Source organism: Lepisma saccharinum, chromosome 18, assembly GCF_977018435.1.
Source record: "Lepisma saccharinum chromosome 18, izLepSacc3.1, whole genome shotgun sequence".
In the NCBI taxonomy this organism is placed as follows: domain Eukaryota; kingdom Metazoa; phylum Arthropoda; class Insecta; order Zygentoma; family Lepismatidae; genus Lepisma; species Lepisma saccharinum.
Genome location: NC_139246.1, coordinates 60,749,845 through 60,755,844, shown reverse-complemented (window position 1 = coordinate 60,755,844; position 6,000 = coordinate 60,749,845).

Sequence of the window (6,000 nt, the reverse complement as noted above, 5' to 3'; positions counted from 1 at the left end):
ATCAAGTAGGTGTGTTCTGAATCCGGACAAATAAGTACTGAAATACGGAAAGAATTGAGTTTCGAGCCCGACTTAGAGAAATCACTTACCCACTTTTCGGGATCCCGAGCATTCGGGAAATTCCAAATGATCGTGTTTATGTGTGGTTAATTGTGCTGCTCAACGAAAGCTAATTCTAGGTGGCGACACGATAGTTTTGTCCTTTCACTTCAGACCGACAACTGTTCTCCCATTTAAGTACACGGGGATAAATTGGAAGTTTAATTTGATCTTAACCTCAGAAATTATGCCGAAAGACGATAGATGATTTTTCAGTGCTGTAATACTATGGATGGTCGTTAACAATAGAAAAAGATATCTGAACTAAAAAGAAAATTCAAATGTGCACAGTATTTGGTTATGTTACTTGTAGCTTTCACAATATTTTTTTTTTTTGGCTAAAGAATAATACATAATAATTCCGTACGACTGCACTTTAATTTTCTTATTTGTTGTTATAATTGACACTTTCACAAGTAAATATGATGCTCTACTTTATATGTAGCACATTTATCGAAAAGAGTAGTTATTACAAAACAATATTATCTTCTGTTTCACGTCTACCAGCCCCTAGGGAGTTTATATTTACAGGAATTATAATTTTGAAAGTATTGTAACAACAAAAAATAGAGAAAGGAAGTGCAAGGGGAAAATGTCTACTGTATGAAAGGAAAGCATACGTTAACATTAAAATATCGGATGGTGTGATTATATCTAATAATAAATATCATGCGCATACTCACATAATTTCTTTTCTGGATTTTTTGGTGAGTTTCTCCGATTCCTACACCCGCCGTTGAATTACACATACTCGCGACCAGAGAAAACATAAAGCCAAGTATAAAATATAAATTTGTGTAATGTCGAACCCACGGCAGCTAGGAACGACCCAAATAATGCCAAGTTTAGTGCTCTTTGTGCACAAACATACCATATTTGGTCTGTGCGGGCCACCCTGTCGTTGCACTTTAATATATTATTTCTTAGGTTCACGATAATGTAATTTTCAGAAGCTTGTGACTTGCTACATGATCAGGAAGGTTTAGTAAACACATTTTTATTATCGATTTATGCGAGAAACTTTTACAAAATAACATTTGCATTGCCACTCCATCGTGCTCCAATGTAAAGTTTAGGTCACGAAAATGAACAGAATTCTCTAGGGACAGAGATGGTGCCGCCACCAGTTTCCTTCGACGATATTTCTTAGTTTTTATTATGAACTGTTTTTCTTCTTTTGGGTTCTGTTGATTTTGAGTAGCTTCCAGTAGAAGTTGATGAAGATGCACTTCCAATCCCTTCTTCCTTTTTGGGAAGATATCAGTCGTTAGAATTGTGCCAAAACTATCGATAGCTTCCATCACCTTTTCGGACATGCAGTATGTAAATTTTATTTTTGTATATCACTGATATCTGAAATAAGAAAACAACGCTGATCGCAGGCTCCTGATTTCATAAACTGAAAGAAACAGAGCGTGACGCTATTACCCCGGCTCACCTATTACACGTTCTATGTCCATTATGAGCTCGTTCTTGAACACATTCACGATCACTTAGTACATAACGATAATACATTAAATATACTAGAAATATATGCGCAGTGTAATTGACAGAAATTTAAAATACAGTCGCGCATGCAACAGACTTTACGGAAACTTGCAGTTAGAATTGAATAGTACAAAGAATAAATTTGCTTTCTCAGAAAACTGTCTCAACATACAACTTTGGGAAGTGGAAAGACGCCACAAAGCCGAGATTGCCTGATGATAGTCAAGTTAAACCGACAGACTGAACACCAAGGCCTTCGCGTCTTCCGAAGAGCCAATGGGACAGAGGACGACGATTCAGGCAACAGCATCTGCCAAGAGGAAGACTGTACAAGCAGTAGGTGAGAATTCCTTTTTATTCTTTTACATATCTGTACATAATTTCGCTTATTATTCCAAATGTGACACCAACGAAAAATGTCTCTGTATGCCTCTGGTCAATAGCTGTGAGTGCAAAGGAACACTGTTGACAAAACAAATAAAGAATTTAAAAGTTCATTTCAATATAGGTTCTGATAAATCTACAGATTGTATCAAGACGATCTTTTAAATATAGAATTACTTAGCGGGCCTCTAGTTGTAGGCTTTAATTACTGCATGATTTTCAGTTTTGTAACGATACAAATTGAAAGCAAGGAATAAAACCATTTCAAACTTGAAGAAATGTTTAGACAAGATTGTTCTATTTTGCTCTCGTTCAAAGCCAGTAAAATCTCACAAGTGTATTGAAAGGTATATTTATTTATTTATGCTGATATTATCCTACTGAAAAACAACTGACGAGCCTTAGTGCAGCAGTACATATATACATTTAAAAATGTATAAGAGACAAATTTATTATACAAGATTTGATGACAAGAATGTAAATATAAAAGAGAAATACTAAACACATTTAAAATTACATTAAAATATACATTAAAATGTACCTGACGAAAACATTAAAATACAATTGATCTTTAGGATCGGTGAAAATCATTATATTTGCTGATTATAGAATTTAGAAAATGATCGTTTTTATAATCTTTACATGTTGTTAATAACGACTCGTTTGTTCTTATGCGAAGATAGATATATTCTGGATATGAAAAGACTTTCGGAGAGCACTTTTAACCGGTTCTATATATTTTTTTTTATGCAACGTGTAGATTGACCCATGCCAGAAAAGTTCACAATGCTTGCTTCTTTCTTGACAGTCTGATGTTTTTACTTCTATCACACTGTTCAAGATTCCAGTTGCATTGCTTTTAATTATTAATTAATAATATCTCAGCATTGGGTTTATTTGTGTTTACCTTGTACCTTTCAGAGGCAACTCGGATATCCAGGGACGACAAAATCAAACTGCTGCAAAGTAGGAGCGGAACGATCACAACAAATTGGTAAGTACCATTGGCTCCATACTCTGTACTTGCTGTTGACATAAATATCTTAACAAATTTCTGACAATGTTATTCTTCAAAGAACATCCATTCTTTAATTCGAGGATTATATCTCGTACATTTTCGCAGTAGTTTTCAGTCATAAAACCCTATCGTCAGTTTCAAGGTTAATTTATTGCTGTTTTGTGCTAAAGCAGATAAAGGTTCAACTCTCGAATAGCAAGCTTTCGATATCTAATATCTAATATCAAAATATCTAATGTCGTGTGGTGAAAGTCAGCGGAAAAATTATTTCTCTTTTACTTGTTTTTTTTTAATTGTATTTAACGTTATTTTATTCATCGAGGAAATACTATAATTTTATGATAATTTCAAATGGGGTGTAATTTGGATAGTTTTGTTAATAACGAAAACAAATTAATCCCAGGTCGGGATTCAAAACCGAGGCGCCTGGAGTCGTAGCGCGCTATGCTAACCACTCAATCACGGAGGCAGGCAGGAGTGCAGATGTTTTAATCGGAATGCAAGAATATAATTGGGGAACTTCTTTTTGCTTAAAAATTACGTGAAATGGTTACATCTCGTAATTGGTTTCAGCTTAAGGGTGGAATAAGCAACAATGAAGCAGATCACACTAGAAATTCATAACGCTTATGAAATTTAACCCAAAACCACTAACCCAGTATGAAAGGGGGTGGTACGTGGTCGTACTTACAAACAAGATATTTATTCCCGCAAATAGTATCAAATATTTTATGAAAGTTGTTATACATATGGAAAATTAAGGGGTGACTGGATGTCTCCTACACCGCATTGAATAAGCTGTCACCATTTCTGCGCTCGCCGAACATTGAACTTTCTGGCAGAAACTGGGCGGTGTTGTCACTCTTTACTGTTAAGTGCCCTCTGTTTGGAGAAGCCAGGCCGCATATAAGCTACACGAAAATGCATAGTTCCAGTCCTGATTCGAATGCCACTTTACTTTAGAAAGTTCAGTTTCTCTCTGACAACCATATGTCAAGTCCACGTGGAACCCAGTATATCCTCCCCTAAAACCTTTCCCACCAATAGCGTTTATTTTAAAAGCTGGCAGTAATTGTAAAGTCCACGTGGAGCAAATGAGATGTTGCAAATTCAGTTTCTGTAGAGATGTCACAACGTGAAATTGCGGTTATCTTTGCTAGATTGTGTTGTAGAGTTGTGCTATTCTCTTCTATATACACGATGTAGACACCTTGGGAGTTTAACGTCGTGCTGGATGTCTAAACACTGCAGGTAAACGTGGCAACAGCGTTTCTCAGAAAAATAGGTACTGCCCGAATCCAGATACGCGTCCGATCGGCTTCCTCTCGAGCTGTCAAAAATACCGAACTGCCATTCGAATCAGGACTTCAACTTTACAAATGTTCATACAGTACACTTGCCAATACCACGATAATTGGGCCAAATAAACTTCTTGAATGACATTAAGTGAGGAATAAAGTAGGAAGTGGCAACACCGCGTGCATAATCTCTGCTTCTCTGCTCCCCATTCGCCCTTCGCTCTCTAGCAGACAGCATTTACCTCGTCTGTGATTGGTAGAAACTGTCTAGTAATCCCTAGCGCGGAAAAGGTGACGAGTTGGAACAAGCGCGGTATAGCTTCCGCCTAGTGGCGTGCACAAGGGGTTTGGTGGGGACATAATACCCTTTCCTTTGGCCCAGTATTTCTAAGCAAAGAACGTGAATGGAAAATGAAAGGAGACTAATAAAAAAAGTATACGAATACCCTCCCTCTTCCTTTCGAAAATCCACGCCACTGCTTTCACCTTTTCTTCTAACTCGCTGTCCCTTTTGACTCTCTTCGCACTCACGCCTCCAGTTGGTTACAAGGTGCAACACTGAGCCATCTATGTCGTCGATTTGGTGTCTACGCCGTTTGCACTACGTTGTGGTGCGGTGTACAGTATGGTTACGTAATGCGTGCTAACCAATCAAATGAACGCATGAAACAACATGCAGGAGGCATTTGATAAATTTTCTGAACTTCAATTGGTTGAACACAATTTCCTTGCAGCATCCTGAGACAAGGATACAACTGAACTGCACCTGGTGTCAAAAAGTTCAGCAAACCAGACGGGGCCTCTGAATCACAATGTTCTCCACTGATCATTGAATTGCTCATTGTTTGTATTGGAATGTACCACTTTTACATTTAGTTTATACCAATAAGTTTCTCAAGTAAACTAGTTAAAAGAAGGAGGGGCAATTTCACACAGCCTTTTCCACCAAAGTTCTGTGACGTCAGAAACACAATGACGTTGGAGTGTCTGAAGTTTGCATCACATTGTTTTTCGTAAAAATAGTATCGATATGGTTTTGTTAACGAAATTTCCGTTTTCAAGTAGGGAGACACATCTCCAACTTTAAATGTTATTTTCTTCATAACCGTAACGATAGAAAACATCAAATATTCCAATGGTCGTTTTTGTGAGGAAAATGTCATGTTGTTCTTGTGAATAAATTGTTAGTTAAGTGTTATTGTTTGTCATTATTTTCTAGATCACCGGTAAGTAACACTAAAACAAATACTTTCTTTTACAGGTTCCAGTAAATTATTAATTTGATAAAAAAAAGCAGATCTTTGCCTTAACCCTCTCCTCGAGAAAGAAGGCCTATCTTGGACCAGTGGAAAAACTGGGGGTCCATTTTTAAAGGTTCCTTCAACTTCAGGGGAAAAGGGGTGGGGCAAGGGAGGGTACAGAGGGGGAAGAACCAGCGCTGCGGAGGGGTGAATGGTCCGTGGGGGATGTAACCCAGGCCAGGAGGGACGTAGGCACCAGCGGGTTGCTGAAAAAGCAGTCGTTGGTGAAAACTCCATACTTCCACCCTTTCACGAGCCCTGTCTGAATGGGCTCCTTGGGGCTCCTGGTCTCGGTATCGGGGTGGTGCGATGGCGTACAGGAGACGTGGGTGAATACTCGCCTCTGTCTTTGTTTGTGAGAGGCGGGGGAGTCCGTCCCTTTTCCCTCCTTAATTGTGTAGGGGAAGGGTTG